Consider the following 24,539-nt stretch of genomic DNA (forward strand, 5'->3'; position numbering starts at 1 on the left):
CCCTCTGTTCCCTTCTTCCCCTTCTTCCACCTCCACTCCACGCCAGCTCATTTCTCCCCAGTTCTGAAGAAAGCTGACCAGAGAAATCTGGCTCCTCCCCTTTGCCTCCCTCCCTGCCCCCCAGGCACACAAAAGGAAACAGAGGCACCAGATGGCCTGGTGCTAGCAGAGGGGCTCAGGGAAGCTGCTGCCCCACAGAGGTCCCCGCTGGGCCTGCGAGCTAGTCCAAGCTGCCGCCCGGCCCAGCCGCCCAGCTGGCAGAGGAGCAGGGCCCAGGGCCAGCCTCCTCAGCACGAGGCCAGCTCCTCCTGCCAGCTCCCGCTGCCCAGCCTGCCCCTGGGCCAGCCCGCGAAGGGGGGGCAGCCTCACCAGCTGAAAAGCAGAGAGCGTCCCCACGTGTCTGAGCCTCAATACCAGGGCCCAGGGCCCAATGGCCTGTAGGGACACAGGGGTTTCCCAGGAGGGAGGAAGACAGCCTGGCAGTCTGCTCTTTCTGTGGAACAGGCTGTGCCTAGGAGGGGCCTCAGCGACGGCTGAGTGGGCCGCAGAGGAGCTAACTGTCCCCCAACTCACTGCCCCCGAAAAAATGCTTTGATGATGCAGTGAATAGTGTTAATGGCTACCATTTATTCAATAGTTAGTTGAGCCAGGCATTAAGCTAAGTCATTACTGCAATATCCCAAGCCCTTCAGTAGTCCTGCAAGGTAAGTATTTGGATCCCCATTTTACAGACAAAGAAACTGAGGCTCAGAGAAGTTCAGTGACTCCTCCCAAGCAGAGCCAGAAAGCCAGTTAACACCGCTTAGGTTCTTTTCCAGTTGAGAGTCTGTAAGTCTTGCTAAGGTAATGTTCCAAACATGGGTACCTACTCTCTCTCTTTGCTCCATTTGCCCCACTAAGGCCTTCAGGAAAGCCATGGGGTGGAGGGCGGAAGTTTCCAATCCTGGCTGGCCATGGCAAGTGCCCAAGGGACTTTTTTTAAAAAATCAAGATCCCAGGACCCCTCCGGAGGTGGGGACAGATCCCAGCCTCTCCGGGAGACACTTGCGCAGGAGCAGGAGCTGTGGAATAAGCAGCCTCGGGTTCCTGTTACCAGTCATGTGACTTTGGGAAAAGATGCTTTTCTCTCTCTGAGCCTCAGTTTCCTGGTATAAAAAAACATAGAGATAATGTTTACTTCACCAACACATCATGAGTAGCGTATGGTGCCTGGCCTAGTGCCAGGCATACCGTAGATGAACAGTTGATGTCAGCTCCCTTCCACTTCCCTCCAGAAACCTGAGGTTCCAGAGTCCAGACTTCAGAAGGCTCAAGAGAAAGGGGCGAAGCCCATGAATATTGCTCATGTTACCCTGACCTTTGATCTGTGCCTTAATAAAGGTCCGTGCTCCCTGCTCCCGGGTCAGCCAGCTCCCACAGGGCCGCAGGCAGTCTTGACAACAAGCCAGCGTGGGATAGGTGATTTCCAAGGGTGGGATCTCTGCTCTCAGAACTTCCGCGGAAAGGGCTCAAAACTGACCTACTCCACCCACGAAAGGTCAAAACCCAGCCTTGCTGAGAGTTTCTGTCAGAACATCAAAGTGTTCCCGGGCCTTCCTTCTCTCACCGACCAAAGCACATATGGCCAGAGCCACTGTCACTGGCTGCCCCCCTCTGGAGAGTGACAGGCTCGCCCCAGGTCCCGCCCTCCCACCCTGTCCTGCCACCATCAGCCCCTCAGGCCACTCTCTCCTGCCAGCCCTGGGCACCTCCTAGCCCCTGCCCAGATCCACTCTCCCACTTTGAAAGGCGACGATCCCCAAATACTCCCTTCACTGTCGACACTGAGCTAGCTGTGACTTACCTTGAGGGTGGGCCTACTGCCAGCAGCCTGGGTGAGAATCTGTCCTTTTCACCCTTTTAACAGGGGAGAACTCCCAGGGATAGTGAGCTACCTCCCTAGACTTTACTCAACCCAACCTTCAGCATTGCAAGCCACGTGGAGGAGCCCTGTCACACAGGTGCCACGCCGGGCGCATTCGTCTTCTCCTCCTCCCACCCGAGAAGTGAGGGAGGCAGCTGCCTTTCTCCTCACTGTACAGACGAGGCGCATTCACATGAGCTCTCACCGCTCGTGGGTAGTGGGCTCAGGATTCAATTCCAGGACTTCTGAGTCCCAGATCAGAGCATCTTCCACTCCACTGTTGGCTACCTCTCTGCAATCTATCTTGAATCTATTGATTTTTCTCCCCCTTTGCTGCCCTCAACTGAACCCACCAACCCAGCTCACCTGGGTCGTGATAACAGCCTCCAACTTGGTCTCCTCGTTCCTATACTTGGTCCCTAAAATCCGCTTTCCACAACAGCCAGAGTAGAGTGGTCCTTTTCAAGAAGTGATTGTGTTACTCCCCCAGCACGTGTGAAAGAAAATCTACCTCCTCACTGTGGCACGTGAGGCCCTCGGTGACCTCAGCCCTGCCACCCGCTCCCGGCTCATCCGCCCCCTTCCCCTCGGACTCTGCCTTCCAGACACACTGGCCTCCTTTCCTGTCCTCAAGCTTTTGCCAAGGCCTGGGGGCTTTGCACTTGCCATTTCTTGTCACTCCCCTGTTGTCACTCTATCTATTATCCTATTTTAGTTTCTTCATAGCACTTATAACTATTTGAAAGTATATTATTTATTTACTTCATGGGGATTTTTGGTTTTGTTTTTATCCACCTCTACTGCCCAACCCTCCCCAACAATGTAAGCTTCGAAAGGGTTGCCACAGCATGCCCCATGCTGGAACAGCGCCCGAACAGCAGCAGGTCCTCATCAGTAAGTCTCCACTGGTTGAGTAGGTGAACGCCAAGGAGGCTGCAGAGGTGACAGGCAGCGGGGCAGGCCATCAGAGGGGAGGAGGCTGGGGCAGTTTCCTCCACAGTATAGAAATGGCCCTATACAGAGCCTCGCCGTCGGCCATGCAAGAAGCACATCAGGTCCGAAACATAAAGAAGGCAGCCAACTGTTTGGCCAAGGAGGGAGAACTCTTTGGAAATTGGGAGGGTAAAGAAAGGAGAACTGAAATGCTGGGTTTGTGCTGGTAGCTGTGATTTTTTTTTTTAACGCCATACAAGGGGGTTCCTGCAGTGGTTCACCATGAGCAAACATGAAAACTTCTAGAAAAGAAAGGAACTGGGAGAATGGAGAGAACTAAGTGCTGTGGACTAAGATGGAACAGGCTCCCCAGAGCTTGTGCTCATGTGCGTGGGCTCACGTGACCTTCAGGGAGGCCTCCTCCAGAAGAGAAGAAAAAAGAAGAAGAGGAAGGAGCAGGAGGAGGAGAGGGGAGGAGGAGGGGGGAGAGGAAGAGGAGGAGGAGGGGGGAGAGGAGGAGGAGGGGGGAGAGGAGGAGGGGGGGAGAGGAGGAGGAGGGGGAGGAGGAGGGGGGAGAGGAGGAGGGGGGAGAGGAAGAGGAGGAGGAGGGGGAGAGGAGGAGAAGGAGGAGGGGGGAGAGGGGGAGGAGGAGGAGGGGGGAGAGGAAGAGGAGGGGGGAGAGGAGGAGGAGGAACAGGAGGAACAGCAGTTGTAAACAAGGTAGCCCAGTGACCACAAAGAGTAGCCAGTTCCCAGATGACCTTGGCAGTGAGGATCACATGGGGAAGTCCAAGGGTGCGCCCTGACTTCAGACAGTGAGAGGTGGAGGGAGGGAAGCAGCGCAGCACCGCTGGGAAATGCTTAAGTTCCTCCTTGTCCAGCTCCTCCAACCGGGCCAAGCTCTTCCTGCTCTGAAACTTGTGCTGGCTGTACCTCTCCCACTACAGACTGTGTCCCTGGGGATACTCAGTGATTTGGGATAAATGTGGCACATCTCTCTGGAGCATTGATCTTACTCGATTATTTGGTGGGAGGCATTGCTTGATTAAACACATAGGGATTTTATTTTGCAATAGGTACAAGATGTATGTGAATGTTTAAGATAAAATGGGAGTCTTTCAAAAATGTCATACCTGTAGCCGTCTTTATAAACAGCCCAAGGGGTGTCTACTCTCTCCCGTTGTTCAGAGGTGTCACTAGGAAGGGTAGAACAGTCAGTGGTTCAAGGCACAGGCTCTAGCACCAGACTGCCAGAGTTCACATCCAGGTGCTGCCTGTGTGACCTTGAACAAGTTACTCAACCTCTCTGTGCCTCAGTTTCCCCATCTGTGGAACTGGGCTGAGAGTAACGGTACCTACTTCGTAGGACATGTGCGTGAAGTGCACAGGGTAAGCACTAGGTAAGTGTCAGCTGTTTCACTGCCCAGGACACTCGATTCCATGCCACCTCGAACTACCTTCTCTCCCCAGCAAGAGCATTGGCAACATTGGGAGTGGGACAGTCATCTGGCTCCTGGGCATGACCCATGAGGTGCAGGCACCAGCAACTTTCCCCCATACCCTGCCCCCTCCAGAGAGGATCCTGGGGGGCTCTCACCTCAGGGCTCCGCCCCTTGCTGCGTGATTCCCTTACTTGCAAGGTGCTCTATTCACAGTCACTGTCTTCCCTTTCCTACTAACTCCTCAGGGCTGGAGCTGGGACTAAAATATGGCAAAGTAGAGGCTTAGGGTACAAAATTTAAGGAGACTCACTCTCAGAGGTGTGCAAGCATTCCTGGCTCAGTTCAGATATCACGTCCCCCAAGAAGCCCTGCCTGAACACCATCATCCAAGTCTTCTTGGATGTCCCTCACTGCTCTCCCCTCTAATGAAACTCCATTGCAACCGCCTGTTGACCAGCCGGCCCCCCGCACCGGCCTGCGCTCCAGAAGGTCGGGCACGTCGCATCATCCTTTCTACGCCGGCAGAGCCTCACGCTTGCTGAGCAAGGGAAGGAACACAATGAATGTCTGGTGGATCAGGGTTGAAGGAATCGTTCTAGAGGAGACCCTGAAGCCTGGCAAAGGTAAAGTAATATGCTAATCGCCCAGGTCGGGTAGTGAGACTAGAAGAGAGAAGTGAGGGAGGAGGAGGGGAGAAGGGGAGAGCAGCGGAGCATTGGGATGGCTTATGGCAGAAATGGCCCCAGCTGACGGGCAGACGCCCAAGAAAGAGGGAAAATACTTCCTCCTCCTACCTGACAAACGTGGAACTCACTCCATCATTCCTTCATTCATGCAACAATCCTGTGCTGAGCACCCACTGACACCAGGCACTCTTCTGAGTGAAGAGACAGGGGTGGGCGGCTGGCCCCTCCCCCAGGGCTCCAGGAGGCCCTCCCCCTCCCGCCCCCCACCCCCCATGGGCTCTGCTCTGTTTCTCCCTCCTTCCATGCTGATTATGCACCACTCAGGCCTGTGCCCCACGTGCCTGATACGGACATATAAGTCACAGCAACCTCAGTCTTCGGGGCCACCTGTGACAATCCCACTGTAGGAACTGCGCTTCTGGGGAGACTCGGTGAGGTGTGATGAATACACAAGAGAAAAATCAGAAGGTTGAGTGGTGGGGCCTCAGGCATTGCTGATCCTCTCATCCCTGGTCCCCTATCCCTATCGCCTCCCTTGCGACAGTCCTGATAGGCCCCCGAATGGCCAAAAGACAATCCCCACACTGGAAAACCTGCCTCCAAACAGCAGAGGCCACAGGAGGCAGTGGAAGGAGCAGAGTATTTGCCTGGATTTGAACCCCAGGTTTGGCAGGGAACCGCTGAGTGACTGTGCTGTGCCATCTAGGCTGTCTGTGCCCCATCCCAGCCCTGCTGATTAGATGACATGACATACGCAAAGGCCCGGCACCATCCACAGGGGGCTTCAACAAATGCTAACGCTGTTCCTTTGAATAATGAACTCCACGATTTATCCAGATAGTTTTATAAAACTTCTTTGTGTAATTGGTATGTTGCAGTGTCTCCCCCACTTAAAACATTATTTTCTAAGGCTGTTCGTTCGTCAGATACCCACTACGGTGGTCAAGCACCAGATCGTTCTGCTTCTGGGCAGCAGAGACCCAAGCTCCATTCTGGGGACAGGTTAGCAGAAGGGAGGGGCAACCGTCTCCACCCCGGGCATCTGGAAACGCTAACCAAAACGGGGGAAGCTCGGGTTAGGACAGAAGACGTAAATGGGAGTTGGGGCGGTGAGTGGAGATGGCTGAGACAAAGGGCAGTCCGGGGGGAAAGGCCAGCTTGAGAAAACCTGCAGGCAGGAGAGCGTGTTGCACACGAGGGAACTGCGAACAGGTCCCAGGCCTGGGGACCTGGAGAGGAGACGTGGCACCACAGGTGATCAAGGTCCAGTCCAAAAGGGCCTTTTAGTCAAAATAATGGGTTTGCCTTTATCCTGAAAGCTCCAGAGAGGTACACTTCAGCAGAAGGTTGGACGAGAAAGGGTGGGAATGGCTCCAGGCAGAGGCCAATGTGATGAACTGGCTGATGAATTATTACAGCCTGGATGAGCACAGTGGACCCAGGAATGAAAAAGAGGAAGTGGGGTGAAGAGATGTTTAGATGGTAAGAAAAACGAATACAGACATTAGGGATGAGAGAAAGGGAGTTATTTAGGCTAACCTCCATATTTCAGGCAGCTAGACCAGTGGCAATTCACTTAGGCAGGGAACCCAGGAGGAGATGATAATAGTGAACTTGGTTTTGGGTAAAATGAGTTTGAAATACTTGAAGGACATCTAGGTGGTGTCCTATAGAACTTGTAAGCAACACTGTGTTCACTGAGTCTGGTGAGTACTCCTAGGTCTCCCAGGTCCTGTGTTCTCATCTGTAAAATGGGGTTGATACCTACTTCCTAGAATTATTGAGAGAATGTTCACTAAATAAGATAGCCATGGGAAAGCGCCAAGCCCTCTAGCTGGCACATAGTGGGAATTCCTTGAATGTTCGCTGAACCTGGAGGTGATGGTGACCATAGATGTTTCTTTGTTTGAATACCTTTACTGCACGTGTTCATCATGGTCTCCTCAGGGCAGTTCTGGCTATGTGGAGAGGACCGTGTTCAGGGTTTCCAGGAGACCAGCTGCTGAGAGAGGAGCTCTTTGCATCTACCTCATCAGCTCCCACGCCAGGGATGCACCTCGCCTCTTCTCGCGCCCTGACAGCCTCCCTGCCCCAACGAGATTCCAGAGACAGGGAGGTGCTCCTGTCTGACTCAGGTAAACTGACATGCAGGGGCCCTGAGGCACATCTTGCCCTGGGAAGACAAACAGGTTTTTATTACCTCCACCTTAGGACAAAGCCCCAACCTCTCGCTGCTGTAGGAGGTTTCATTCCCAGGAAGAAAAAATCACCTCTAGTTGCAGTCTGCATGTGGCACCTCCCTGGCTAGACAGTGAGCTCCTGGAGGGGAAGGAACTGGCTCCCTCAGGTCCCCATTTCCTCCTGGTACTCAGCACCATTCCCATCTGAGCACATGGTCAAGGAAGGTTCGTTGAATTTTCACTCCTTTGTGATTTGTTTCTGCTTCTGAGCCAGGGGCTCCCTCCAGGTAAGCAGAGTTAAACGCACTCCACAGAATTCAACAGGAAAATGTCATGCACACTGGGTCAAAGTTACAGGGGTTGGGAGCCAATAGTCCCTGCTGCTTCTTCCCCTCCTTCCCCACTCTGCACCTGTCTCAGCCTATGATGCTGAGGGTCTCGGAGGTAGATTCCTAAGTCATGCCAAAGACAATGCATTAGGTAGTTTAACATAGAAAATTCAGTTTGCTGGCCACCAAATTACATCACCTTTAGCAAGAAATTAAGGCAACTCCAAGAGCTTTCTCCTCCCCTATGATCTCAAACTCTGGTCTATGGAGGGAATTCCCTGGCAATCCAGTGATTAAGACTCCGTGCTTCCACTGCAAGGGGCACGGGTTCAATCCCTGGTCAGGGAACTAAGATCCCACATGCTGCGAGGCATGGACAAACAAACAAACAACTGGTCTATGGAGCACTGGAATGGAGCAAAAGACACTAGGGCCTACTACCTAACACACCCATGGGGACTTGCCACTAAAACAAGCCAACTTACACGAACCCACCTTCCTCCCCATCTTTATCTTCTCTTCTGCTGGGTCACCTCTTAGACCCCTCTGGCCAGCCAGTACCAGGCAGCCACCGCAGAGCTGCTTCTCATCCCAACTAGCTACAGCGGTAGCACACGTGAACTCAGCCCCATGCCCTGCACAGCAGCTATGGCATTTCAGCAGAAGGGTGGCTCCCCGACCAGCCTCCTTTCCCCCATGTTACCCCTGGGCTGGCTGGGTCTCTTATTCATTGACAGCCTCTGACGTCCTCCCCCCTGGCCAGGTGAGCAGTCAGTCGTCCAAGGTCTCCACTTGGAGAACAACTGATTTAGATTTCAGAGATTTGGGAGGCCTGGGGAGACTTTCCTAAATGAGATCCCCCCTGTTCCAACATAGACTCCCAGCTGCCTAGCAACTGTAGGAAGAGATCTGGGAAATCCGGAGCTTCCTCCACAGCCCCCTATGCTGTGATGAGCTTGGTGTGGCCGCATAGGAGGAAATGCGCTGCAGCTGATAATTATCAGGGGTGACAATCATAATCCCAAACCTGCTATTACTGTGTTTACTGAGGAGCAATTGCCACAGAAGCTCACACCACTGGCCTTTCCCAGGCCCTCACCCTTCCCGCCTAGTGCTGACTAAGGGAGTAGAAGTAGCCTCAGGCTCTTCCCAGGAGTAGAAGCTATAGCCTGAGAGAGCCCCAGGGCGCTCTGACACCAGCCCTGCCCCTTATGCTGCTCCCCAAAGGTGTGAGTGGTCCCCAGAGAAGAAGGAGGAAGGTTGGAAGTGAGGCTCAGGGCACACCCCCTTGGCCTGGGTCGGGGCAGGGAACATCCATGGCCAAGAGAACCAGAGGTGATGTTTGGGATGCAGGGGCGCCGGTCTTGCTAAGGGGTTGCTGGGCTCTCTTTTTCTTTCCTGAAGCCAGTGGCCTGCTCTCTGCCCTCTTTTCTGAGTGGCCCGCTCAAGGCCAGGCTAAAGATGAGGAACAGTTGTAGAGTTGTAGAGTTGAGGATGTTAAGCCACACCCCCTACCCCCCACCCTTCCCCCTTCTGGTCTCCATGTGTCAACTTTGTCAACTGTGGTCGGGAAGAGTAAAAGAAAATTCCATCCCATGTCAGGAAGCCTTGTTTATGAGCTGCCGACTTAGGCTTCACGGGTGAAAAGAAAATACCCAGGCTTTCACCAAATTGTCTCTCTGAGAATGACATGTCATCCTTCCAGAAAGCTTTCCACTCTGCCTTCCTCCATGCCCTGGGTCCAAAATCCTGGCTCTAGCAATGATATCCTGATGTGGCCCACCTCTTTTCTTTGGTTTTTCTCCCTCCATGAGGCAAAGGCCAGAACCTCACGGCGCCCACCTGGGAATCCAGACCATGGGGACTAACTAATCAAAGTCATGGACTCATAGACTGTTAAATTTTGGCATGACATTAGATATAAGCTAATCCAATATCCCCATTTTACAGATGGGGAAACTGAGGCCCAGAGAGAGAAAGTGACTGACCCACAATCACACAGCTGGTTAATGGCAAAATTGAAACTGGAGCCCAAGCTTCCTGACAATTATTCTTTCCAGTATACCAAACTACCCCTTGATTCTGCTTGTACTTTGGGTTCAGATCACAGAAATAGAGATTTTTTTAAACCTAGCATTGTGTGATTTGATACTAAACACTCTGAACTTTTTCCAAAAAAAAATTTATAAAGGTCTTTCTTAGCCTTTCCTCAAGGCATTGTTTTCAGGTAAATGAAAGTTGACAATATTACTCTTGTTGTCTAGGTTGGGAAACTGAGGCCAGAAAGAGTTACCCTAAGTTACGACAAAGATGTATCTAAAGTGGGAAGAAGGGTTCATGTTTCCTGACTCTTCATCCAGTGCTCCTTCCACTATACTCTCCGCCTCCATAAATCAGGCATTGCCACCCAACTCACCAAACTCACCAGACACTACTATCACAGGTGCCCCTTCCAGAGACAGTCAGAACCGCCACAGTATTTTAATTCTGAGCTCACATGCTGCCTCACTCAAGTCACCGTCCCCCGAATGTCATCCTCGAGGAGAAGCCACCTCCCCTTGCTCCTTTCACGGCCCCTCTCCCAGCTTCCTCAGGCCCTTGGGGGAACAGCGTGTCTCCTTCTCTCTTGGTTCCCACTCCCAGCGGGAGAGACGTCAGGGAGAAGTGCTTGCTCAGCATCCCTGCATGCCTCTGGGGTTGTTGTCAGTGGGTGGGGGCCTCCAGCACTTTCTGAGAGCTGTAGGGTGTTCACCAGGAAGCCTGGCTTGTGAGAGCAGTTGGCAGCTGCTGCCTTGGCCTCCCGGCTCTGGACAAGGGTTTCTCTGCTCGGACTATTGCAGACATTGTGATCACCATTGTGATCAGTGGTTCTCAAACTTCAGAATCGCTTGGCGGGGGGGGCGATAAATTCAGATTGCTGAGCCCCATCCCGAGAGTTCCTTATTCAGTAGGTCTGGGGTGAGCCTGGGAATTTGCATTTCAAGTTCCCAAGCAAGGCCAATGCTGTCGGTCCACACTTTGAGAACCCCCGTGAAAAAGGCCACGACCCACACGATCTGATCAGCCACGAGGGTCTGGAGTATGGAGAGGACTGGAGAACACGGAAAGGAGGGTTGGGGCTGGGAAGGAGTTAGACTGAGGACCAGCTACCTACATTGGAAGTTTGCACAGACAAGTGGTGTACACAGGTGTGATGATTTAGATGCTCATGCCAGGATTAGTGTAGCAGTTCCGGAATCGGGAGCCTAGGGGTGAAAGGCCCTGGCAACTTAGTTGCCAGTTCTCTTTCTGTTACCACTCTCCCTCTCCTCTCCATTCTCAGTGGCTTCCCTCCAGAGGAAGTTCCCTGAGCTTTGGCTCCCTGGTGACTCATAGGCGGGGGGGGGGGGGGGGGGGGGGGGGGGGGCGGGGGGGTGCGAAAGGGGGAGGGGGGAGGCAGAGGAAGCTGAGCCACTGGTCTCTCCGGGCACAGGCTGGGCGCAGTAAGCAGCTCAGAGGGCAGGACTCGCTGGCCAGCTGGGAGTGGGCTCCAAATGTCCGGGACAGGCAGGAGGCAGGGGCAGGGCAGCCCCAGTCACCCCTGTCTTCTGCTGGCAACTGGCCCTCCCCATCCTGGGCTCCTCCAGGGGGCCCAGCCAGAGCCGCATGTGTGCCAGATTTCCGGAAGAGCGGGAATCCAGTCCCCTGGGAGGCGGTGGGGGGTGGCTCTGGGGAAAGGGGCCCCCTCTGTGGTGGGGTGGCATCCAGACACTCACCCTGGCCCAGCCTCCCTCCCGCATGGTCCCTTAGGGCCAGGAGGCCTGGGAGGAGGGAGACAATCTCTCTGCACATCAGTGCGCATGGCTGCTCGCGGAGCACAAGAGCGCCAGGGAGGGTGGGAAGCAGAGGCCTTGTGGCTCAAAGAGGTAACGACTAAATGCCAAGAAGGCTGACCCAGCCCTCCTGAGTCATTTCCCAAAGAGCTTCCCAGTAGCCAATGGGCTTAATGTGCCCAGGACCTGCCTCACCTGTAGGCCAAAGGGGCATATAGTGTATAATTTAAGGGGCAGCCAAGCAGATTTCCTGTCTCCCAAACTGACTCCCATCACCTATGGTAGGGCCAGAAATGAGTTTTCATTGCTTTGGGACTCAAGCTCTTTTGGAGGGAAAACATGGGATGGGGGGCAGAGAGGAAGGATGAAAAACACCAGGATTCTTCTCTGCAGCAGAAGGACGTCATCCGGGAGAGGGCGAGGGGGTCGATAGGAAGGCAAATGGGGAACAGAAAGAGAACTTGAAAGTCACTACCCTGCACATGGGGCCTCCGCTTGTGCCAGAGGAGCATCTCAGACGCACCACCTCTGGCCCTGTGAGCAACACGCTGGGCCCCTCCCTGCCTCCACACCCTGGCCTCTTCCCACTTCACACCTGTCGGGAATGTTGCAAGACTCCATTGACCAATGTTTACAGAATGCTCCAGAGAAGAATGATCCCGTTGCCAAATGCCTGAGTCATCCGGTCTCATCACCCTTTGCTCCCACTGGAGCAGGGATCACGCTTAGCCACATTTCTTCACAAAGAGGCCTTTTTACAAACACAGGCAGGAGGACAAGAAAGGGACCTGTAGTGCCTAATATATGCAGGGACTGAAGCAGACACTCTCGCATATGTTATCCAATATTACAAACCTTGGGTGACATCACAACACCCATTTTTCAGCTGAGGCAACAGAAGCAGAGAGGTTAAGTGGTTTGACCCAAAGACAAAGTTAGTAAGTAGCAGAGCCAGGAGCGGAACCTGTCTTCACCTGGATCCCCCAAGAGCAGAGCCTGATTATACGTGAGTAGTATATTTGAGAACGTGATCCAAGGAGGCAGAAACAGGGCAGGAGAGAGCGCCAATACAGACAGTACACTATGAAGCCGTCCATAAGGGTCAACTGGTTGACCAGTCCTATGGGACCATCTAAGGACACTTTGAAATGTATCTCAAAATCATCCACCAGTGTAGAGAACAGACTTATGGTTGCCAGGGGGGAAAGGGGGGAGGGATAAATTGGGAGACTGGGATTGATATATACACACTACTATACATAAACTAGATAACTAATAAGGACCTACTGTATAGCACAGGGAACTCTACTCAATGCTCTGTAATGACCTATATGGGAAAAGAATCTAAAAAAGAGTGAATATATATATATATATCTGTATAACTGATTCACTTTGCTGTACACCTGAAACTAACACAACATTGTAAATCAGCTGTAGTCCAACAAAAATTGTTAAAAAAAAAATCATCCACCAGAAGAAAGGGGAACGCATCTATCCATTGGCTATGGTTCCCCATTGGCCAAGAGTTGTCCCACAGAGGATTAACTCCTCTGTATTTCTGAGCTGCATATGCACAAGGCTGGGAATTCTGCACAGAACTGGCCACAGCAGCAAAGGCTGGAATAAGGTCCCAGGCACTGAAGGCTTGAAGTGGTGCCTAAGGGCAGTGCTCTGGTCCACCGCACATCCCCCCACACCATCCTAGATACACTGAGTAACTTACACGCGATCTCCAGGGCACTCAGGGGAAGAGCCAAAATGTGAATCACAGTCCCTGACTCCCATCCATGCATTCAGCAAATATTTATCTCAGGCATACTGTGTGCTGGACACAGGGGCTTAACAGTGAACAAGGAAAGCAAGATCCTTGCTCTTAGGGAGCTTAAATTCTAGTGGGGGAAGGGAGGGGGCACAGGGGACACAGGCAATTAGCCACTGAACAAATACACAAGCGCTGATCGTATATCAGGCACTGTGCTGAGCACTGGGAAACCCCAGAAGAAATTGTTTTCTTGTCACTGAGACACAGGAGCAAAGCACCACAATCTCATATGGTAACTGCTGTGATTAGGGTTAGGGTTACGCACACCCTCTGGAGCACACAGAAGGGGCATCTTACTCCAGACTGAGGAGGGGTCGGGGGCATCAGGAAAGGCTCTCCGGAAAAAGATGAGATGCAAGTTCTTTGGAAGGCCAGGCATCTCTGGAGTTGGGGAAGGGAAGGGTGTGCTCCAGGGGGAGGGAACAGCATGGGCAAAGACAGAGAGGAATGAGAGGATGCCATGCTCTGCAAATAATTCAGTGTGACTAGACGGTGCTATATATGCAGGATAGTGTCAAAAGATGAGGCAGAAAAGATAGGCAGGGGGTGAACCACAAAGACCTGAGTACCTAATCCTGAAGCATTTGGATTTAATTCTGAAAGTGAAGGCAAACTTCTTTTAGTCCTCTGAGCCCAATTAGCTCTCGAACATCTCAGCCAAAAAGGGAGATAAAACCAGTCAACACAGAAATAGACCCCAGTGACCTTGGAGCACCTGAGGATGGCTGATCTGCATTGCCTGGGTTACATGTCAACAACTCAGCTCTCAACACTTGAAGAGTGTTTGTTGCGTAAGTGCACCTTGAGTGCACCAGCCTCAAGGTCAGTTCCTCTGGGGCTGAAGAGTCCATCCTCTACCCCATCTCTTTCAGCTGCCAACTCAGCCTCTCCCCTCTTCAGCCTTGCCCATTGCAGGCAGAAATCCAAGGGCTGCCGTCCAGAGGTCTGTGACATTGAGGACTTTGAGCTCAGGCGTGGTGCCTCTGGCCCTCCTTTGGTTTGCATGAAATACTTACCAGGGCTTTCCAGCAGAACCCCACCACCAAAGGCTAAAACCAGAAAAGCAACCAGCATCTGGCTGCCTCCTTTGCAGAGGCCCATCACATCCATCATCTGGGCAGGAGAAGAGCTTCCTGAAGCCCACAACGGCATCCAGCAATCTCCCTGCAGAGTCCTTGTCAAACTGAGCCCCTGGTTTCCGTTCATTCTTCAAAGCAAAGAACACTGCGATGATCTGCATGCAGACAAGAGCAAAACTCCCAGCAGCAGCCTTCCTGTTCTCAAATTCAGAGCAGAATGAAATTCCATGCCAGTATCCTCCTACCCAGAGAGGTTCTGAGGTGACCTAGGCCACAGTCGAGGGTCCACTTAGAGTTCAGAGGTGGTTGAACACCTTGAGCCTGCAGCCAGGACCTGGGGTCAGCTTCAGAGTCCTTTCGCTCACAGGGATGGAGTGAAGACCTCAAAAACAGCTCCTAACCGTAGCGCTGGTATTTGGGATTTTTTTTTTTCTCCCTTGACTTGTCCCTACCCCCGGCAAAATTCCCTGGTCCTAGATCCCATTCCTGCAAGTTCCTGGTCCGTGCTGGGTGGCCCTCCTGTGCTTGCCAGTCTGCTCCTTACAGCAGATGGTGATCCAGGGCGACATCATTCCCACAGAGGCAGCACTGGCATTTCAGTGAGAACTGAAGCTTGTGCTTCAAAGTAGACCAATATTCCAACAGAAGCTGCAGGCTAGTAGGAGTCGTGGTTAAGGGCATGAGACTGCCCCCCTTCCCCCCGGAAAGGCCCTTGTAATCACACACCCAGGTGCTTCTGGAGCTGTAAGACATGACCCCCTAAAGGACATTCTGGGCATAAGATTCTGAGAGTATCCAGGGCAGTGGTGGAGGGAGGCTACTTAGGACACACACAAATGTAAACCAACAAAGCAGAGGTTTCCATCCCCAAGGATGCCAAGGACTCTAATTAAACGGACTCCCAGTTGCTCCCCTGAATAGAGAAGCAAATCAGAATCTTTGCGAGGGACGCTTCCCTTTCCCCAGACATCCACCATCCTGCAGTGATCCCCTCCACCGCCACCCCACCACTCTCCCTGGCTTACAGGTGCCCGGACTCTTCCTGAGGAGGCTGCCTAGGGAGAGGGAGGATGGGGTGCTGAGCACCGGCCAGGGAAGGAGTTCTTGGGGCTTAGCAGGACTCCTCTTGCCAAAGAAGGGAAAAGAAAGATGGACCCCAGAGCTGATTCCAAGCTGCCCAAGTGCTGGGATATCATCATCTTTCTCAGCAGCCATAGCAAGCCCCCACCTGCTCCATCCCCAGGCTCCTGGTAGGAGCCAACAAAACAGATGTCTTCATAAATCCCGGCCCTCTCACTGACACATCTCATCTTTTAAAAAGACCGAGAGAGATGAAAGCTCCCAGTCTCTTCTTGGATCTCAGTGACAGATTTTTCTGATTCACCTCATTACCTCCTCCTACGGGGGCCCATTCGTTTCCACCTCATTTTCCTCCCAGTTCTCATGCCTGTCCCCATCCCAGCATATCCTGACTGGGGGGCAGGGGGTGTTGTCTATCTTCACCCAGCTTTCACCCTTCCAGACATGGCCTCACTCCCTTGGCACTTCTCTCTGGATTAAGACGGGTTCTCTTTTCTGCCCCTCTCCTCCAGATCAAAAGCCCTGGAAATCTTTCAATCCAGCATCTCAGGAAGAAACAAATCACAAGGCAATGGTGTAAGAGGATGCTGTCCTCTGGGCTTTGATTAAGAAATAATGAGGGGGGCTTCCCTGGTGGTGCAGTGGTTGAGAATCCGCCTGCCAGTGCAGGGGACACGGGTTCGAGCCCTGGTCTGGGAAGATCCCACATGCCGCGGAGCAACTGGGCCCGTGAGCCACAACTACTGAGCCTGCGTGTCTGGAGCCTATGCTCCGCAACAAGAGAGGCCGCGATAGTGAGAGGCCCGCGCACCGCGATGAAGAGTGGCCCCCGCTTGCCGCAACTAGAGGAAGCCCTCGCACAGAAACGAAGACCCAACACAGCCAAAAATTAATTAATTAATTAATTAATTAATTTTTAAAAAAGAGGTAATGGGGGACAGGACCTCTCACTCTGGCCTGGAACCCTTCCTGCCTCAGTTTGCTCTGAGTGTTAGTGGCCTTTGCAAAGATCTTAAACCCCACCATTCACATCTCTGAATCTCCCACGGCATCTAGCAGAGCAGCAGCACAAAGTACACACTCAATAAATAATCGATGAATGGAATCCCTATAAAGTTCGAGTCATTCATTGAACGCTGCCTAGGATCATTAATATATTTCAAAATGACAGGCTCTTGGAGTTAGAAGGGACCCATAGGGGTCATCCATTCACCCTCCACCCAGCACAGAAATATGTACTGCAGGATTTCTGACAGGTGGACATCTAGCCTAGACTCCTTGACCATCTCCATGACCATGAATACCTAAGGCAGCCCAGCCCCTGTCATAGTTGAGATCTCTAGTTATGAGAAAAATCTTTTCTACTATTTACTAGAAATCTCCCCTCCCCACTGCTGAGTCCCACACCCCTCCACACATGAACTGTTTGCAGAGCTTGTGTTTTCTGCAAGAGTGTAAGTTCCCGGAGGGAGTGCCCAGGGCAGATTGGCTTGCAGATTGGCTTGCTAATTGAAGGCGGTAGCAAACTCTCTCTAGAGCACTGGGTAAGTAAGACAGAAGAAAAGGAAGCCAAGACCCATGGCTCTGCCCATACGTGTCCCAACTCCATATAGCCAGGCCGCCACCCCTCTTCATAGTTTCCTCCACCAAGGAGACAGCAACTTAAAACCAGAAGAAACACAAAAGGATCCTAGGTTGTTAGGCTCTGTTCCTGACCCTCAGTCCCATCCCAGGACATCGAAATGTTATTGATAACACTTTCCTCTCAGAAGGCTATGCTTAACAGAGAGAGCAAGGATGGGCTTTCTCAGACTGAGAAAAACAAAACCCTACTCCCTCTGCCTTCTGCTGAGTGTTCAGGACACTGTTAACTAATCCAGAAGATGGGAAGAAAACAGCAGGATAACTTTGGATTAGGTTTCAGACAAGCTCTTCCAAAACACAAATCAATTGTTTTCACTCTGAGGCTTTCAAAGAACAAGATGCCTGTAGAGCCAAAAAACTGGCTGGCAGTTTTCTAGGCATCTGGATGTTAAGTGAATGGAGATGCAAAGATGATACACTATGCAAATAATAGTCACATGACAAACCTCTTTTAGTTTATAACTGTTTCTGGACCACAGGCCTAAAATGGACCAAGGCTCTTCCTTACCTGCGTTCCTGGGGCCTGCAATTTGGGCCTTGGCCAGATAAAGAGAGGAGGGGATATTAGGGAGCAATACTGATGAATATTTATGCCCTGAAAGGCTGAGTTATAAAGTTAGTGGGTGAAAGGGACCAAGTAAGGGTAATAATAATGGTTGAGATGAGGTAGAGTTAAGTGGCAGACCTTTATAAACTGTAAAGCCCCAGGTATAGTAAACGTGAAGTATTACAGACTATAAGAGCAGATTCACAGGTAGAAGGTCCTCAGAAAATGTTAGATACATTTTTCTCACCTGAGGCATAGTACTACCCTGGGGCTTTTTATGGGACAAAAAGCAAAATAAAAGCTGACTTTGTTGGACAGAAAAGAAACAAAAGGAGATGGATACACAAAAAATGTAAGTGCTTAGAATCTGCAGCATACATTGAACTCTGCCCACCTCCCTTTAATATGTTCCCCAAAGCTTCTGATGGTCCCCTTCAGGTTCAGGCAGGCAGTCCCAGCTAGGGTTCTGGGAGATGGCAGCAGAACCTTGATTCTGGGATGACCTTGGGCTTGACTTTGCAGGGCTAAAAAGGAAAGGAGTTAAAACAATGCAAAGCCCTCCCACCGGATTCCACCTTCTTCTGTTGGCCACTTCCTTCCTTCCCTCCTTTTTCCTTCCCTTCCTGCAGGAGCTACTCTGCCCCACCTTCCTTCCTGGGGAGGAGGACCTGCCCTTTCCTCTTCTAGGGCTGGTGCCAAAAGGATGAACAATGCTATGTTGAGGGGGGCAGGGGCGTGGACGGGGTGAAGGGAGTCTAGAGGTGGGAAGAGGCAGTTGATGTATGACCTGAAGCAAAGAGTGACCAAGCCAGAGACGTTTACTCCTCAAGTTGCATTTCAAGGGTCTTTGGCCAGTTCCCAGAAGTTTCCTTTACTTAAGCTTACAATCGAAGAGACGGGTAATTGTGGCGGCAGCAGCAGAACTCCCACACTCCCACCAGAGCGTCACCCATGGTACCCAAGTAATGCGATTTCAGGTCGCAGAAGAAAGGGTGGTGTCAGCGAGATACAAAGGGGCCTCAATCTAGGTAGCCATCTGCAATCTCCCTTCTGCTGTCCACAGTCCTCTTAGAGAAAAAGGCAGAAAGGAAACTGGGAAAGAAGCAGAGATGTCAAGAGGGTTTCTGGAAGTCTTGAAAAGGCTGAGGACAGAAAGTAGGTTGTGTTAGGTAGAGGAGCCAGCGGACAACAGAAAAGGTAAGACAGAGCAGTCGCCCTCATAACAAAAGCATTGAGTTAGCAAAGGAGATGACAGAGTGCGGGAGGGGCAAGGTCAAATGGAGTCTTTTTTAAGGCAAAGCTCTGGAGTGAGGGCCAAACTTGAGCTGGCGAGCACAAAAGAGAAGGCACTCCAGGAGGCAGCTGTGAGGGGTGGGACGAGTGAGGGATGAAGACGAGAGTGGCAGGAAATCAAAGGGTCCGTCGAGTGAAGGGAGGCACCAAGGAAATTCTCCCGGGAGGGTCCCGCTTTGTCTGGCAAGGGCGGCGGCGGGGTCAGCACGTGCAGCCGGGGAGCGCCGGGGCGCGCCGGGGCCGGGCTCCCCGCCGAGGAGCGCCGGGGAGGAGGCGCGACGCGCGAGGGGTGGGCCCCGCGCTACAGAAGGGGCGCATTGTCAAGTCCCAGGCCGCAGCAGATTGCCGCTGTCCTGCAATACCCTCGCACCCTGGCACCGCGCCACTGGCACCACCCGCGGGTTGGAAATAGCTGCGCCGTTCCCATGGCGACCAGGCAGCGACTCCCGCCCCCGCCGCCCGCCCCAGGCCCTCCCCGCCCCGCCCCGCCCCGCCCGCTGCGCAGGTCCGCCGGCCAGCGCCCAGGCAGACTCCCTCCCACCTGGGCGCGCCCCCCCCCGGTAACCTTGGCAACAGCGGCCGCGGCGCACGGTGGGAAGGAACGGGGGAGGGAGGGGAGGGGCAGGGGGGGGAGGGGAGGGGAGGGGAGGGGCGGGGGGGAGGGGAGGGGAGGGGAGGGGGAGGGAGAGGCGGGGAGGGAGAGGAAGGAGGCGGGGTGCAGCTCCGAACGCCGCTCGGCTGGCCCCCTCCCTCCCGCCTGCGGCGCCGCGCGCTAGGCCCGGGCTCCCGCAGACGCCCCAGCCCAGGCCCAGGCCCGGCCAGCTCTCGGGCGGGGCCGCCGAGGGGCCCGGCCTCAGGCGCCACGGGAGCCGGCGCAGGAAATCTCCTCTCCCCGCCGCCTGCCCTCCCGGAAAGGCGGGAGCAGGGGAGGAAGCTCCGCGGCGGCTGAGCCTGCGGGAGCACCGCGCCGACCGCGTTGTCTCCTCGGAGCCTCCTCCGGCCCCGCCTGACCTCCCGCCCCTCGAAATCCTCCCCGAATCTCCCCACCCTTCCTCCGGCGATGGGTGGAGGCCTTGGCGGAGGGTCTCCGGCCTGCGCAGCCCCGTGGAAGGGGGGCCGGAAAAATAAAGCTCTCTCCCGCCCGACGGCGGGGGGCCGGGAAAAACTGGGAAGTGTGGGCCGAGGGGGCACTCGGCTGGAGGGGGAATCGCCCTCGGGCGCCGGGGTCGTGCGTTCCAGGGAGCCCCTCCCCAAGTGCACTGCACCCTGTGAAAAGTCCTTGTAGCTCCTCGGTGGGATTGACGCCCCCACACCTCCCCTCCCAGAGGAAGATTTCCACCCTGCGTTACCCTCGCGCTTTGGTTTGCTGGTGTGGTGTGCAGGGAGTGTTGCGGATCTCGAAAAGAGTGTCTCAGCTTCCAGGGTGACTGGGTCAGAACTGAGACTTTGACCGACCAAATGGGGGGAGGGAGGCGTGGAGGAAAGAAAGGGGCAGACCAGAGAGTTTCACTTCCACCATCCTTCTTCAGGGGCAGAGTCTACCCCTGACTTCTTGGAAGGTGAGTTCCTGCAGGGCAGTGCCCCTGGCACATAAAAGGTTCTGAACTAAATTAACGTTTATGAAGGGATATGATTAAAACCAGATATAGTAGTGCCTCCGTCATTCAGTTGTCCCGGGTGGGCAGGGCATCCCAAGGAAATACACTTAAGAAAGTGTTCAGGGTCCCTTGAAATTTGGCCCCAAATCAAAGGAACCTAATAAAATAATTAATACTCTGCATTTGTAAAGTCCTTTCCTCTAAGAATGTTACCTCATTCCAAACATATTTTTTACTTCAAGTTGGATAAAATTCCAAAGCAGAAGAAAGGATTCATATGGGGCAAATAAGTTTCCAGCTATCCATGGTCAGAGTGGAGGAGCATAAAAAGTTAGCTTCACTGATTCTTAAAGCCCTGTGTTTTCTTTGAAGTGGTATAGTGGGGTTACCTTGGTATGATCAAAAGAGTTAGGGAATGTACAGTCAGAGGACCTAAGCATGAGACTTGCTGGGCCATTTAGGCCTAAATTTCCTCGTCTGAGAAATGATTAGTGTGACGATGAGATAATATGAAGTATTCTTCGTAAGCCATAGGATATGCCACATAAATGCTTCAGTTACTGGGACTGGTATACAAGTCACAATTCATATACTGTAGCTGCAAAATAGTTTCCCAAGACCTTACTGGTTATTTCTCCAGATATACTAGTAAGACACAGACAACCTCTTTCCAGTCACCTCTGAATCGGGGAAGAAATTCAGTTGTTTTTCCAGGGCCACTCCTGTATCCTTGGCTCAGTTTGGCATCAAAACGCCCAATGACTCCCTTTTTACATCTTAACCTATAAGATAGCTTCAACTACTACACACTCCAAGTGTAGGCACCAAAACCCCAGCCCAGAAGACAAAGGAGTTATAAAAGAATAAATGTTGACCCAGGACCAGAAAGACAATCTGTTGTCCAGAGAACAAGACAAGAGGGTGCATGGACTCAGAGAGGTGCCAGATGTGCAAGCTGGGGGGGAGGGGGTTGGGGGCAGGACTGAAGGGCTCTATGTGCTGTTGAATCTCCTTTAATATTACTATGGACTGAATAGTGCTACCAGCCCCTGCATTCATATGTTGAAGCCCTAACTCCCAATGTGCACCTGGAGATAGGGTCTTTAGGAGGTAATTCAAATTGAGTTCATAAGGATTGTAGCCTTATAAGAAGAAGGAAAAGAGAGATCTCCCCATCACCATCACCAGAGTGTGTATATAATGAGAAGGCAGCCGTCTGCAAGCCAGGAAGAGAGCCCTCACTGGAATCCAACCATGCTGGCACACTAATCTCAGACTTCCATCCTCCAAAACTATGAGAAAATAAATTTCTGTTGTTTAAGCCACCCAGTCGGCAGCATTTTGTTATGGCAGCATGAGCAGACTAAGACAAATATGTCTTTGCTTGGAGCTGAACACCCTTCCTACCACCTCTGCCACCTGGCATTTTGTTCAGCACTTCCACAGTTGTCTCATTTTTAATTCCTAACTGTGTGAGTTGGAATTGGCAGGATTTATTTTTAAATGAAAGAGCTAAAACTCAGAATGATTAAGTGACTTGCTGAAAGTCACACAGATTGTGAATGGGCCAAACCAACACTTGAGTCTCCCCAGACAACATCTAGTCAACTAATGCTAAGTACTTACCATGTGCTAGGTTCTGATCTGGATTATGGGACTAGAAAGATGAATGTGATTTAGAGATGGGAAGGGCACAGTCTGGTCAGGAAGAGAAACATGTAAACAAATCATTACAGCAAGGAAAAGTGTCTACAAGGATAATTGGCCCAGCAGGTTTTTGGGGAAAGCGTTGCAGGCAGAGGAATCCTGGGAAAACATGGCTTTTTGGGGAGCCACAAGTACAGCTTAGAGCAGAGTATAGTGGAGGGAAGGAAGAGGCAGAGATGCTCCACAGGCCATTGAAGATACTGTTCCTCTTCTTCCTGCCCAAGGACTCTGATTGCCTCCCCGGGGCCCTGGCCAAAAGAGAGAACTGAACTTGAACAGAGATCAAGGCAGTCCTTAAGGGACCTAATATCCCTAAGGAGATGCAGCAGTAAACTCTTCAATTAGGTTCACATTGAGATTCTATAGTAAATTATCTTTGTTTGATTGTTTGAGCTGGGGGGGGGGGGGTCTCCTAAGGGTTAGTTTATTACAGCCCTAACCATTTGTAAATAAGTGATAATGTGCTTTAATTAAGAGAAGATATGAATTGCATACCTATGCCTTTTACTAGCAAGTGTCAATGTTTATATAGAATGGCTGGTTTCCAGAGGCACAGAGTCTTACTTAAACTAATACAGGATCATCCCTCACAATAGAAATGCAGAAAAGGACCGTAGTTAATGAAGGGACTAACGTCTGTCTGCTCTGTTTTGGGAGCATTAGTCCAAGTTCTTACCAGTTGGATACGAGGATTCACTTACCTTCTACTGTTTTCTTTACAAGTTGCATACTTGTGTTTATCACAAGTATGACTTGTGATATCTGACTTTCAGGGACTTATTAAATCGCAGCACTCAAATGCCCTCTCTGGGGGAGAGACTGTAGGTTGGGGAAGAAATGAACCCAGAGGGCTATATGCACTCCCAGCCCCTCTCCCAGAAACTGGGTTCCGCAGGTCTGCCCACCTCCCCAGGGTTCTCATTCTGCACACCAGGCCAACAGCCAGTTCAAGGGCTGGTTCTGGGATTTCAACATCTCTCTGCCTGGGACGAAATGAAGACTATCACCTCTGCCTCACTGGAGATCTCATTAGAACTTGAACTCTGGTCTTTGTTCTTTCCCAGCGGGTTCAGTACAGTGGAGAAGGTGAGGGGAGAAGGGGGGTCGGTAAAACCACAACTCCCAGAGCATCAAGGGTCCGACGGCCCCTGAGATCTGGATGTGAGTAAACAAGCAATTACCTACAAGACAGCCTGGTAACCAGAGAAGCAGCCAAAAGGATTTGATTCTATTCACTCTGTGAGAGGATGTCTGCCTTCCCTCAAGCACCCCACCCCTCCCCAGCTTCTCAAGGCTAATTTCACCACCCTCTGCCTACTTTCCAAGTGATATTCCACCCTCAGTGGAAGCAGGGTCCCAGGGCTCAGAGACAGAGGGCTCAGTTCTGGCTACATTCTTCTTGGTTTGGCCATTGTCAACATCACTGCTCTTTGTCTATATTGGGAAAAGGGGAAAGAATCAGAGGGTGCTGCTACCCTCCCTGCTCCAATACCCCTACAGCCTTCAAACCCTTTGGGGGAAGAGAATTTAGGAAGAAAGAGGTGACTCAGAATTTTCTTCTCAGAAACCGGAGTGGGAGCCCAGCTGGGCTGCAGGAAGTGTGGGGTCTGAGTGAAAGAAACCTCACATTCCTTTCTCTGTTTGGCTGTGAGCTTCCCCCTGCCTACTGCTGCTGGGCTAGTCCGCTTTTTTTTTTTTTCCCCTCCCCCCCACCCCCCACTTTCTCTGGTTCAGCTGATATCAATTCAGATCCTGGTACTGAAAGGCCTCTACATAGATAAGATTAAGGTCCCGCACTTACCTTCAAAGAATTTACAATCCTGTGGGGAAGGGAGAAGGAATGAATTTCAGGATGTTAAAAAAAAACCATGTACCTAAATAACAATACAAGGCAACGTATAATATGTGCCGAGCAGCAGGACCACTGCAGCTAATAGTCCCGTCATTTCTCACCTGAATTATTGAACGGCCCTGTAACTGGCCCTGCCTCACCCTGCCTCCAGGCTTTCCTCTTCTTCCACTCCCTATCTTGTCTCCACACTATAGCCTGGTGATGGAGCTAAACGCAAATCCGATTGGGTCCCACCCCTACTTAAAAGCCGTCCTTGTTGGCTCCCCCACGTCTTCCAAGATGAAACCAAAGCTCCTAACATGGCACCCTAGCCTTTTGTAGTCTGACCTCTTCTAATCCACGAAGCCATTCCCACTCCACACTCACGCTCCAACAGGAATGAAGCATTTGTGATGTGCAGATACTACCGTCTCTCTGGCCTCAGGGCCTTTGCACAGGCAGCTCTATCTGCCTGGAATGCTTTTCCTCTTACTGGCCACTTGGCTAACTCCAATTTGCCTTTGGGGACTCAGCACAGAAATAACTTCCTCCTCCCAGGAACCTTTCCCTGATACTCTGAGTTAAGCACCCCTCATCAATATCCCCTTATCACCACAGTATGAAGTCTGAATTATAATGAGTTTTCCATCCCT

General features: G+C 52.1%; 1 long non-coding RNA gene across 1 annotated transcript; it reads right to left on the reverse strand.

The window, feature by feature from the left end:
- Positions 1-607: 607 nt before the first annotated feature.
- Positions 608-23,728, reverse strand: LOC309646499. Its single transcript, XR_014255404.1, has 5 exons — positions 20,100-23,728; positions 6,879-7,137; positions 5,073-5,155; positions 4,690-4,816; positions 608-1,136 (listed from the first exon to the last, which is right to left on the reverse strand). It is a non-coding gene; the product is annotated as an uncharacterized lncRNA (long non-coding RNA).
- Between the last annotated feature and the right edge of the window lie 811 nt (positions 23,729-24,539).

Source organism: Balaenoptera physalus (assembly GCF_965194825.1).
Source record: "Balaenoptera physalus genome assembly, chromosome: 1".
NCBI classification, from domain to species: domain Eukaryota; kingdom Metazoa; phylum Chordata; class Mammalia; order Artiodactyla; family Balaenopteridae; genus Balaenoptera; species Balaenoptera physalus.